The sequence below is a fragment of the Pseudophryne corroboree genome, chromosome 7, assembly GCF_028390025.1.
Source record: "Pseudophryne corroboree isolate aPseCor3 chromosome 7, aPseCor3.hap2, whole genome shotgun sequence".
Lineage (NCBI taxonomy): Eukaryota > Metazoa > Chordata > Amphibia > Anura > Myobatrachidae > Pseudophryne > Pseudophryne corroboree.
This window is the reverse complement of record NC_086450.1, coordinates 245,911,428-245,925,022: the sequence shown is the minus strand read 5'-3', so window position 1 is coordinate 245,925,022 and position 13,595 is coordinate 245,911,428. Positions and strand designations below refer to the sequence as shown.

The 13,595-nt window shown below is 51.7% G+C and overlaps 1 protein-coding gene across 3 annotated transcripts in view; it reads right to left on the bottom strand.

Annotated features, from left to right (window-relative positions):
• The window catches only part of LOC134943561 (CD63 antigen-like), a 260,601-nt gene that overhangs the window by 57,822 nt on the left and 189,184 nt on the right, over positions 1–13,595 (bottom strand). The window lies entirely within an intron of this gene.

The following is a 13,595-nucleotide window of genomic DNA, read 5'->3' as shown; positions in this document are numbered from 1 at the left end:
CACGCGTCACTTCTGGGTTTTGCGCTAGCTTGTTTCTAAGTATCCACAGTAGCGGTAACTCCGCTACAGGTCACACTAGTGCACAGTTCTAACTGGTACCATATATTGCTGAGGAGGTGGATTGATTAATACTTATATTGGTGGACAAATATGAGACTCAGCAGTGTTTACCCACCGCAGTTCATGAGTCATCCGAGTTATCATAAACAGCACCTCCTTTCCTTAAATAGTAAAAAAAAATGTTGGGTTGTAGGCAGGTCTCTGACTGGTAGTGATGGGCTTAGTACCCACCACAAGTCAGTTTATAACCTGCCCCCGTACAGTTAAACATTATAAGTGTGACCAATTGATTGTGTTGGATATAAAAGGGTTATTGTGCTGCTGGATATAATGGAGGCCGGTGAAGTCACCACATTAATAACGCACTGTAGATCATGATGACACATAAGAATACATATATACATATAAGCATAAAGCTATAACTATGAAGCACTGCACACAAAGATTATATGATACATAATTAATCCTACTGTCAGTGTGGTGTTATCTTCATACATATATACAATAATAGGCATAGTCCTGAGTGTAGTCATAACTGCAGCTATTTCCTAAAATAGACATATGGTCCATTGGGATAATCGATCATTGATCACAGCTGCAGTTATGACTACACTATCCATAATCAGGACCACAAAGATCTTCATTGACACAATTATGAGTTCACCTTCTAGTTCTTATCACACCTAACAAGTCCTGTTCATGTAACCTGGACATTGAGCGCCGAATTTCCATGTTTTTGACGTACAGTATCTACAACTTTCCTTTTCTCTAATGTCCTAGAGGATGCTGGGGACTCTGTAAGGACCATGGGGAATAAACGGGCTCCGCAGGAGATAGGGCACTTTAAGAAAGCTTTGGATTCTGGGTGTGCACTGGCTCCTCCCTTTATGTCCCTCCTCCAGACCTCAGTTTTACACTGTGCCCAGAGGATGAAGGGCGCACTGCAGGGAGCTCTCTTGAGTTCTTTGCTACAGAAAGCATTTTTGTTTGGATTTTTACTTTTTCACAGGGAGCACTGCTGGCAACAGGCTCCCTGCATCGAGGGACTGAGGAGAGAGGGGCAGACCTACTTAACTGATAGGATCTGCTTCCTCGGCTACTGGACACCATTAGCTTCAGAGGGGGTGAACACAGGTTCGTCCTGGGCGTCCACCCCCGGAGCCACGCCGCCGTTCTCCCCACAGAGCCAGAAGAACAGAAGCAAGAAGACGTCTCAGACGGCAGAAGCCTTCAGCTTCACAGAGGTAACGCACAGCACTGCAGCTGTGCGTCATTGCTCCACATCACCTCACACACTCCGGTCACTGTATGGGTGCAGGGCGCAGGGGGGGGGGCGCCCTGGGCAGCAATAATAACACCTCTTAGATGGCAAATAGGTATATACATGTGCAGCTGGGCACTGTACATGTATATAATTGAGCCCCCGCCATTTTACACGATTTTGAGCGGGACAGAAGCCCGCCGCCGAGGGGGCGGGGCTTCTCCCTCAGCACTCACCAGCGCCATTTCTCTCTCCACAGAACGCTGAGAGGAAGCTCCCCGGACTCTCCCCTGCTTACACACGGTGAAGGGAGTTTAAAAAGAGAGGGGGGGGGCACATAATTGGCGGATAAAGTATAATACAGCGCTGCTGGGGAAAAGCATTCTGTGTTGGTCTCCAGGTTGTTGCGCTGGGGTGTGTGCTGGCATACTCTCTCTCTGTCTCTCCAAATGGCCTTCCAGGGGATACTGTCTTCCCTGGGTGTGTGCAGTGTGTTGGTACGTGTGTGTCGACATGTTTGATGAGGAAGGCTCGCTTAATGTGGAGGGGGAGTGCTTGAATGTCAGGTCGCCGTCGGCAACGCAGACACCGCACTGGGTGGATATGCTGAATGTCTTGAATGCAAATGTAAATCTCCTGCATAAAAGATTAGACACGGCTGAAGCTAGGGATCAGTCAGGTAGCCAGTCCGTGCCTGTCCCTGTGGTGCCAGGACCTTCAGGGTCTCAAAAGCGCCCCATATCCCAGGTCGCTGACACAGATACCGACACAAATACTGACTCCAGTGTCGACTATGAGGATGCAAAATTGCAACCAAAGGTGGCAAAAGGTATTAGGTACATGATTATTGCCATAAAAGAGGTTTTGCATATCACGGAGGAACCCCCTGTCCCTGACACGAGGGTTCACATGTATAAAGGGAAAAAGCCTGAGGTCACGTTTCCGTCCTCATTTGAGCTAAGCGAATTATGCGAAAAGGCTTGGGAATCTCCGGATAGGAGACTCCATGTTCCCAAAAGGATTCTCATGGCGTATCCTTTTCCACAGAAGGATCGGATACGATGGGAATCTGCGCCTAAAGTAGACAAGGCGCTGACACGCTTATCCAAGAAGGTGGCACTGCCTTCTCCGGATACTGCTTCCCTCAAGGATCCTGCTGATCACAAGCAGGAAATTACCATGAATCACATTTACACACATTCAGGAACTATAGTTAGGCCGGCCATGGCGTCGGTCTGGGTTTGTAGTGCTGTTGTGGCATGGGCAGACTCCTTATCTACGGAGATGGACACCTTAGATAGGGATACCATTCTAATGACCATGGAGCATATCAGAGATGCTGCCTTGTATATGAGGGATGCTCAGAGAGACATTTGTTTACTAAGCTCTAGAATAAACGCTATGTCTATTTCTGCCAGGCGGCTCTTGTGGACCCGACAGTGGAGAGACGCCGACTCAAAGCGGCATATGGAGTCATTGCCTTACAAGGGGGAGGAGTTGTTTGGAGAAGGCCTCTTGGACCTAGTCTCTACTGCTACGGCCGGTAAATCAAATTTTTTACCTTATGTTCCCCCGCAGCATTCAAAGAAGGTACCACATTATCAAATGCAGTCCTTTCGTTCCAATAAAAACAAGAAGGTACGAGGATCGTCCTTCGTTGCCAGAGGCAAAGGCAAGGGAAAAAAGCTGCACTCAGCTAGTTCCCAGGAGCAGAAGTCCTCCCCTACTTCCGCAAAGTCCACAGCATGACGCTGGGGCTTTCCGGGGGGGGGGGGGGGGGGGGGGTCAGATCAAGTGGGGGCACGTCTTCGTCTTTTCAGCCACGTCTGGGTTCAATCACAGGTGGATTCCTGGGCAATAGAGGTTGTTTCCCAGGGATACAGACTGGAATTCGAAGACGTGCCCCCTCGCCGGTTTTTCAAATCGGCTCTGCCAGCTTTCCCGTCAGAGAGGGAGCTAGTGTTAGCGGCAATTCACAAATTGTACATTCAACAGGTGATAATCAAGGTTCCTCATCTCCAGCAAGGAGAGGGTTATTATTCATCCCTGTTTGTGGTACCGAAACCGGACGGTTCGGTCAGACCCATTCTAAATCTAAAATCCCTGAACCTGTACTTGAAGAGGTTCAAGTTCAAAATGGAATCGCTCAGAATGGTCATCGCCAGCCTGGAGGGAGGGGATTGGATGGTGTCCCTGTACATAAAGGATGCGTACCTTCATGTTCCGATTTTCCCCCCTCACCAGGCGTTTCTGAGATTTGCAGTACAGGATTGTCACTACCAATTTCAGACGTTGCCGTTTGGTCTTTCCACGGCCCCGAGAATTTTCACCAAGGTAATGGCGGAAATGATAGTGCTCCTGCGCAAGCAGGGAGTCACAATTATCCCGTACTTGGACGATCTCCTTATAAAGGCGAGATCTCAGGAGAAGTTGCTGGACAGCGTGTCTCTGTCCATGAAGACGTTGCAGATGCACGGCTGGATTCTCAATTTACCGAAATCCCAGCTGGTACCTGCAACGCGTCTGACCTTTTTGGGCCTGATTCTAGACAGACCAAAAAATAGTTTTTCTTCCGGTGGAGAAGGCTCAGGAGCTCATAGCCCTGGTCAGGAACCTTTTAAAGCCGAAAAAGGTTTTGGTGCATCATTGCACAAAGGTTCTGGGGAAGATGGTGGCTTCATACGAGGCCATCCCCTTCGGCAGGTTCCATGCGAGGACTTTCCAATGGGACCTATTGGACAAATGGTCCGGGTCCCATCTACTTATGCAGAAACGGATCACCCTGTCTCCCATGGCCAGGGTATCTCTCCTGTGGTGGCTGCACAGTGCTCACCTCCTAGAGGGTCGCAGGTTCGGCATTCAGGACTGGATCCTGGTGACCACGGACGCGAGCCTCCGAGGTTGGGGGGCTGTCGCACTGGGAAGAAATTTCCAAGGTCTCTAGTCAAGCCTAGGGACTTGTCTCCACATCAATGTCCTGGAGTTAAGGGCCATTTACAACGCCCTACGCCAGGCGGAGGAATGGCTTCAGAACAAACCGGTTCTGATTCAGTCGGACAATATCACGGCAGTGGCTCATGTAAACCGCCAAGGCGGCACAAGGAGCAGAGTGGCCATGGCAGAGGCGACCAGGATTCTGCGCTGGGTGGAAGGCCATGTAAGCACACTATCAGCAATTTTCATCCCGGGGGTGGACAACTGGGAGGCAGGAGAGTGGGGACTTCATCAAGAAGTCTTCACACAGATCGTGGATTGGTGGGGACTGCCTCAAATAGACATGATGGCGTCCCGTCTCAACAAAAAGCTAAAGAGGTATTGCGCCAGGTCAAGAGACCCTCAGGCGGTAGCGGTAGACGCTCTTGTGACACCATGGGTGTTCAGATCGGTCTATGTGTTTGCTCCTCTGCCTCTCATACCCAAGGTGTTGAGATTAATAAGACTAAGAAGGGTCAGAACAATTCTCATTGCTCCAGATTGGCCAAGGAGGACTTGGTATCTGGATCTGCAAGAGTTGCTCACAGAAGATCCGTGGCCTCTTCCTCTAAGGCAGGACCTGCTGCAGCAGGGACCCTGTCTGTTCCAAGACTTACCGCGGCTGCGTTTGACGGCATGGCGGTTGAACGTTGGATCCTAGCTGAAAAAGGGATTCCGGCGCAGGTCATTCCTACCCTGATCAAGGCTAGGAAGGATGTGACATCGAAACATTATCACCGTATATGGCGGAAATATGTTTCTTGGTGTGAGACCAGAGCTGTTCCTACGGAGGAGTTCCATTTGGGCCGTCTGCTTCACTTCCTTCAAACGGGAATGAATTTGGGCCTAAAATTAGGGTCCATAAAGGTCCAAATTTCGGCCTTATCCATTTTCTTTCAACAAGAATTGGCTTCTCTTCCTGAAGTACAGACTTTTGTGAAGGGAGTGCTGCATATTCAGCCTCCCTTTGTACCTCCGGTGGCGCCTTAAGATCTTAACGTGGTATTAAGTTTCCTCAGGTCACCTTGGTTTGAACCACTCAAAACAGTGGAGTTGAAATACCTCACTTGGAAAGTGGTCATGTTGTTGGCCTTAGCTTCTGCAAGGCGTGTTTCGGAATTAGCAGCTTTATCATATAAAAGCCCATACCTGATTTTTCACGTGGATAGGGGAGAGTTGAGGACTCGTCCTCAATTTCTGCCCAAGGTGGTCTCATCTTTTCATATGAACCAACCTATTGTCGTACCTGTGGCTACACGGGACTTGGAGGACTCCGAGTCCCTGGATGTGGTCAGGGCTTTGAAGATTTACGTAACCAGAACAGCTAGGATCAGGAAGACTGAAGCTCTGTTTGTTTTGTATGCGGCCAACAAGGTTGGCGCTCCTGCTTCAAAGCAGACAATTGCTCGCTGGATCTGTAACACGATTCAGCAGGCGCATTCTACGGCAGGATTGCCATTGCCTAAATCGGTTATGGCCCATTCCACTAGGAAGGTGGGCTCTTCTTGGGCGGCTGCCCGAGGGGTCTCGGCACTACAACTGTGCCGAGCTGCTACTTGGTTGGGGTCAAACACCTTTGCAAAGTTCTATAAGTTTGATACCCTGGCTGAGGAGGACCTCCTGTTTGCTCAATCGGTGCTGCAGAGTCATCCGCACTCTCCCGCCCATTTGGGAGCTTTGGTATAATCCCCATGGTCCTTACGGAGTCCCCAGCATCCTCTAGGACTTTAGAGAAAATAGGATTTTACTTACCGGTAAATCTATTTCTCGTAGTCCGTAGAGGATGCTGGGCACCCGTCCTAAGTGCGGACTTCTTCTGCAAGACTTGTATATAGTTATTGCTTACATAAGAGTTATGTTATAGTTGGTCGGTCTTGAACCGAGGCTATGTTACTTGTTCATACTGTTAACTGGGTAGTTTATCACAAGTTATACGGTGTGATTGGTGTGGCTGGTATGAATCTCGCCCTTAGGTTACATAAATCCTTTCCTCGTACTGTTCATATCCTCTGGGCACAGTTTCTCTAACTGAGGTCTGGAGGAGGGACATAGAGGGAGGAGCCAGTGCACACCCAGAATCCAAAGCTTTCTTAAAGTACCCTATCTCCTGCGGAGCCCGTCTATTCCCCATGGTCCTTACGGAGTCCCCAGCATCCTCTACGGACTACGAGAAATAGATTTACCGGTAAGTAAAATCCTATTTTCTCCTTGAGTTACATTTAGGTTTATTCGCAGTATTCACAAATATCTTCACACACATTCTTTTAAGTCTTTACACACTTCAGAATCAGAATCCGCTTTATTGGCCAGGTATATCTGCATATACTAGGAATTTGTTTTTGGTTCACAGTGCAGCAGACACAAAGGGGACAAGTAAACAAGGGGGTAGGGACATGTGCAGTCTTCAGATAAAAGAACCATAGGGAACAGAGTGATCATTACGTGCAGAGAAATAGAGTAGAGCAACTGGGCAGTCTACCAGGGGGACGGTTGGTCAGGAGTTCAGCCGGTGGACTGCTTGAGGAAAGAAGCTTTTGAGGCTTCTGTTGGATTTGGTGGGGATGGCCCTGTATCATCTGCCAGATGGCAGCAGGTTGAGCATGCCGTGGCTAGGGTGAAGCGGGTCCTTAACTATTCTAGTTGCCCGTTTTTTGGCTCTAGACAGATACAGATCATGGACAGGGGGAAGGTCCGCTCCGATGATCTTCTCTGTAGACCTGACCACTTTTGCAGCCTGCGTTTATCTCTCTTGCTGGCGGAACTATACCAGACTATTATCGAGGAACACAGCACAGATTCTACGATTGCAGAGTAGAAGAGGAGCAGGAGCTTCTTTAGGATGTTGAACTTCTTAAGTTGCCTTAGGAAGAACAGCCTCTGCTGCACCTTTCCGATGATGGCCTTTGCATTGAGCCCCCACTTGAGATCTCTGAAGATTGTGGTCCCTAGGAACTTGGAGTCCACTAGCGACACCACGCTGTCGGCTATGATTAGTGGGGGAACTCAAACTGGCTACTTCCTAAAGTCCACTACCATCTCGACCGTTTTAAATGGGTTGAGCTCGAGGTTGTTGCAGCTACACCACTGGGCCAGCCGGTCCACTTCCCGTCTGTACGCCGATTCATCCCCATCCTTTACGAGGCCGATGGCGGTTGTGTCATCGGCAAATCTTAACTGACTGCGACTCGGAGGAGCAGTCGTTGGCATACAGAGGGGCCCCAGTACTGATGGACAGTGCTTTGGGGGAGAAATATCCCGCTTTGACCACCTGTTTATCATCTGTCAGAAAGTCTACAATCCAGGAACAGGTAGCTTCTGGGACCCTTGGTGGAGAAATTTGGGGTAGAGGATGCTGGGGATGGGGGATGATTGTATTGAAGACTGAGCTAAAGTCGCCAAACAGGACCCTCGCATACCGGGTGTGTATAGATGCTGCAGAATGTAGTGCAGGGCCAGGTTGACAGCATCCTCAACGCACCAATTCGCTCAATAGGCAAACTGTAGGGGGTCTAAATGAGGGCCAGTCACAACTTTTAGGTGGTTTAGTACCAGGCGCTTGAACACTTTCATGACCACAGACGTTAGTGCTATCGGTCTGTAGTCATTTAGGTTTGTGATGGTAGGTTTCTTTGGGACCAGAACAATTGTGGAGCTTTTGTGACAGGAGGGAACTTTGAGCAGTTGTAGCAATTTACTGAATATCATGGAGAATATGGGGGCAAGCTGACCAGCGCATGATCTCAGGGAGGATGGTGACACTCCGTCAGGACCCAGAGCCTTCCTGGGATTGACCCTTGAGCATCTCCTCGCTGGCAATCTGTGATTCCTGGGGTCAGCAACCAGAGGGGAGGTCAGTGGGGGGAAGGAGGCGGTTTGGTTTGCAGGGGTCATCTTTGTCAAACCTGCAATAGAAAAGGTTCAGCTCGTCTGTTAGCTTCTGGTGCATGGCAGAGTGCTTAGGTGTTTTCTTGTGGTTGGTGATGGCCTGCAATCCTTTCCATACAGATACGGGGTCATTGGTTGAGAGATCGTTTGCCAGCTTGTGCGAGAACTGCTTTTTAGCCAGCCTGATTCCTTTTCATTAGAGAGTTCCTAGCGAGGTTGAATAGTGCTCTGTTGCCGCTGCTGTATGCCTTCTCTTTGGCCCAGCGAAGATGCCTGAGCTGGGTGTTGAACCATGGTTTGTTGTTGTTGTAGGTGCGATAGGTCTTGGTAGGTACACACAGGTCCTCGCAGAATCTGATGTATAGTGTCAGTCAGGTGATTCAGATTGGTTGCTGAGGCTTCGAAGAAACCACTGTCCCTGCAGTCGAAGCAGGCCTGGAGCTTCAGCTTAGCCTCCTTGGTCCATTTCTTGACCGTTCTGACGACAGGCTTAGCCGCTTTCAGCTTCTGTGTATATATGGGGAGAAGGTGGACAAAGCAGTGGTCAGATAGACCAAGAGCAGCAGGAGGGATTGACCAGAAGACAGACTTGAAGGTGGTGTAGCAGTGGTCCAGGTGGGGCACGTCACTTGTTGTTTGAACTTAGGTAGTTACTGACTTAGGTTGGTCCTGTTGAAGTCACCCAGCACGAGAAGCAGAGAGTCTGGGTGTTTTTGCTTTATGTTTGATATGCAGACGGCCAGGTAATGCAGGGCTTCATTAGCACAGGCTTGCGGGGGGATGTACACTCCCACAAGGACTATTGAGGCAAATTCCCGGGGGGGGGGGGGGGGGGGGGGGAGTAGAAGTGGTTGCAGTTGATACATAGTGTCTCCAGGTGGGGGCTGCATGATTTGCCTAGAATCGTGACAGTGGTGCACCACCTTTCGTTGATGTAGAAACAGATGCCACCACCTTTCGATTTCCCCAAGAGCTCCTTGGAGCGGTCGGCTCTGTAGAGACCAAATGCCGTCAGGGACACCGGGGGTCGGCAATGAGATCATCCAGCCACGTCTCCATGAAGCAAACACCGGCGACCCAGCAATGCCTGACCTCGCACTGCCCAGGAGGAGGGACAGTTCGTCGAGCTTGTTTGCTAGTGAGCGCACATTTGAGAGCAGGATCGCGAGGAGTGTGACCGGTGCCCCTTCCGCCGCCACTTCACAAGGGTGCCTGCGTGACAGCCTCTCATTCTAGCCCATGGTCTCCTGCAAGGGCTGACATTGGGACTTCCGTGGCAGTGACAGATGTCGCGTGCCACAGGGGCACTCGCCAGGAAATTCATGGAAGGATGGTCTCCTTGGGTGCTGCATTCGCTGCAGCATTTTGGCCCTCCTCTACTGACCCGGGTGTCGCCTCTGACTGCGCAGCCGCGGAGTGCACCTCTGCGGGATCTTCATTATGGGCAACGGGAGGGAGTGACATCAGGTCTGGGGGGTGAAGAGGGGGTGGTGCTGCCGCATAGGGGGGCTGCTGTCAGGCCGGCATAAGGCCAGGACTCACTGGGGCCTTGACCGCGCTGGCCGGGTGAAGCGCCATTGCGAGGGGGGGTCGTGGCCAGGTCGGCAGTAGGCCGGAGCCTGTTTCGGCTGCTACACAGGGGGGCACACCCGTGCTGGCACAAAGCCGGGACTCACCGAGGAATTCATGCTGTCCACAAGGCTGGGGGAAGCGCAGTGGCTAGGGCTCTCACTACCGTGTCTGCAGTTCATCCACCAGTGGCCGCGTGAGGGTTCGCTGGGTGCTGGATCACCTGGGGGCCACATTGGCCAAGATTCCATGGCTTGCAGGGGGATCGCAGCTCCGCCGCATCTCCAGACGGTTCGTCAGGGGTGATGCTCAGTCCTTCCGCTGGATTGTGCTGTGCTGCATGGTTGCCCACATCCTCTGCAGTGGGAGCCGCCGATCCGTCCCGCTGGTGGGTCCGATGGGCTTAGTCGGTTGGTGGTCAGCATGGCCGGGCGCTGGTGGCCGTGTGGAGGATTGTCTGCAGCAGGAGACGCTGGGCTTAACAGGGAGGTGGGCGGCAGGACCGGGCGCTGGGGACCGTGTAGAGCAGGGGTGTCAAAGACAAGGCCCGCGGGCCAAATCCGGCCCGCCAGACCTCGTCTGATGGCCCGCGGTGCCGCCGCCATGAAACCCCCTTCTCCCGAGTGCCCAGCTCGGGGGGGGGGCGGGGTTTCGCGGAATGACGCGATTGCGTCGTGACGTCACGGCGCAAACGCGTCATTCAACGAAACCCCGTCGGAGGAGGGAGAAGGGAGCCGCGCAGACGAGGAGGGAGAGGCGGCTGAAGAGCGGCGAGAACCGCTTCAAATGTAAGTCAGCCCCTCTCCCTTCCTCTCTTTCTCTCTCTCTCCCTCCTTCCACCACCTGCCGCAATGTGTAAAATGGGGACCTGTACCTGCCGCTATGTGTAAAATGGGGACCTGTGCCTGCCACAATGTGTAAAATGGGGACCTGTGCTTGCCACAATGTGTAAAATGGGGACCTGTACCTGCCGCTATGTGTAAAATGGGGACCTGTGCCTGCCACAATGTGTAAAATGGGGACCTGTGCCTGCCACAATGTGTAAAATGGGGACCTGTACCTGCCGCTATGTGTAAAATGGGGACCTGTGCCTGCCACAATGTGTAAAATGGGGACCTGTGCCTGCCACAATGTGTAAAATGGGGACCTGTACCTGCCGCTATGTGTAAAATGGGGACCTGTGCCTGCCACAATGTGTAAAATGGGGACCTGTGCCTGCCACAATGTGTAAAATGGGGACCTGTACCTGCCGCTATGTGTAAAATGGGGACCTGTGCCTGCCACAATGTGTAAAATGGGGACCTGTGCCTGCCACAATGTGTAAAATGGGGACCTGTGCCTGCCACAATGTGTAAAATGGGGACCTGTGCCTGCCACAATGTGTAAAATGGGGACCTGTGCACTATAAAAGGGGGCACATGGCTGGGCACTATAAAAGGGGGCACATGGCTGGGCACTTTAAAAGGGGGCAGATGGCTGGGCACATATAAGGCAGGTGGAGCGGTAAATTTTGGATAGACCTACAGATACAACCGGCCCTTTGATGGGGACCAAACTGCTGATGCGGCCCCCGATGAATTTGAGTTTGACACCCCTGGTGTAGAGGATTGTCTGCAGTGGGAGCCGCCAGTGGCTCAGATGGGCTTAGCCGGGAGGTGAGCAGCATGGTCGGGCGCTGGTGGCTGTGTTGGGAATCCCCTGCAGTGGGAGCCGCCGGGCTTAGCTGGGAGGTGAGCAGCAGGGCCAGCCACGGGGGGCCATGTTGAGGATCGCTGGGAGCAGGGTCATCTGAGGGCCAGGATGGATCAGCCAGCGTGGGGCCGCCACCCGAGCAGCCTGGATGTTGTGCACTCCAGGGTCTACATCTGGGCTGTGTTGTGGCCAGGGCCCGCCACGCCGCCCAAGGGGGATCATCCCGTCGCCAATGGCTCTTCAACCACCTAACCGGGGGAGCCGATCTGCCTGCCCGCCGCAGCACGAACTCCCGGTGCCCGTGGCCGCTTACTGCTCCTGGCTCATCAGCGTCCAGGGCAGCAATGGCAGCACAGGCTGTGAGGACCGCCGATTCGCCTGCCAGCTTCTCCGGGAACAGCCAGGAGGTAAGCAGCGGGGCTAAGCTCCAGCTCAGGAGGAGATATCTGCTGTGCTTAGTTATTCCTTTCGCAGGGAGGGTAGACAAGGGCTGGGGGAGACAAGATGGTCTGAAAGTGGAATGTTTGGTGGAGCTGCACTCCTCCGAGGCAGCCATCTGCGGCACCATCTTGTTGCAAATCCAGTCTAAATATTCTTTGCTTTTTTGCCTACCCTCACGTCCTCATTTCTACCACCTCCTTCAACTTCAATTTCTGCAACCACAAACTTTCTGCTTTAACTAATTTACTGCCACTGAACACTTCCAACACTTTACTTTCACCTGCATTTCTGCAATTCTACTGCTCTGTTCATCTTATAACCACCACTCCTTCTTCCAAACTTATCCTATTTACCTCATCCACACTACAGCATGTCCAGCCTGTCACTAACACCCCCCAACACTCCTTGTCTGCCCTATCCATTTCTCTATCTCCTGCTCACACCTCTATCCTTCTCCTCTAGTCTCTTACATCTCCTCTGTCTCCCATCCACCCCACGTCTTCCCTTCCATTAGACCCCTGTCACCCACCTCTATCCTACTTTGGGGCCAATCCTCCACCACTCAGCCCTGCTCCCACTGTCTTTCTTTCCTCCCACTCACTGCTTGGCCCTTTCCAGTCTTTGCACTCCACTGAAACTGCCCTCACAAAAGTCTGCAATGACCTCCTTGCTGCTAAATTCAATGGCCACTATTCTCTGCTTATTCTCCTTGAGCTCTCTGCTGCTTTTGACACTGTGGGCCACCTTCTACTCCTGCAAATCCTTTACTCTCTTGGTCTGCATGATACTGCTCTCTCCTGGCTGTCCTCCTACTGTCCTGGCTGTCCTGCTTTCTGACCATTCTTCTCTGTCTCCTCTAATGACTTCACTCCCCCCCCCCGCCCCCCACCACCACTTCCTCTACCAGTAGGGGTCCCCCAAGGTCCTGTTCTTGGGTATCTCCTTTTCTCTCTCTCACCGCTCTCCTCACTTTCCAACTGTCTCTCTGCAATCTCTTTCTGGATGTCCCAGTGCTTTCTTAAACTTAACATGTCTAAGACTGAGCTGATGATCTTCCCTCCCTCCCACATAACCTCGCCTCCCACAATTTCCTTATCTATTGATGGCACTACTATCTCCTCTAGCCCCCAAGTGCTCTGTCTTGGAGTAATCCTTGACTCCTCCCTCTCATTCAATTCACAAATTCAGTACCTCTCACAAACCTGCCATTTCCTTCTCAAAAACATCTCCAGGATCAGACCCTTTCTCACCCAGTACGTTACTAATACCCTCATCCACTCACTGGTCATCTCCCAATTGGACTACTGTAATCTCCTATCTGGCCTCCCTGAAAAATGCCCCTCTCCACTCCAACCTATCCTCAATGCTGCTGCCCGTCTCATCTTCCTCACCAAACATACTGCATACACCTCCCCTCTATTGCAGGCCCTTCACTGGCTACCTTTCCCATTCAGAATCAAATTCAAGCTTCTCACTCTCACCTACAAAGCCATCAACCGCTCTTCTCCCTCTTACATCTCTGACCTTATCTCTCTTTACATTTCCATCTGTACTCTTTGCTCTGCTAATGCACGCCGTCTCTTCTGCCAACTGATTACCTCCTCCCACTACTACCTACAGGATTTTACACGTGCTGCTCCCTATCTCTGGAATTCTTTTCCTCTCCCCATCCGACTCTCCACCTCTCTACAAAACTTAAAACGGGCTCTCAAGA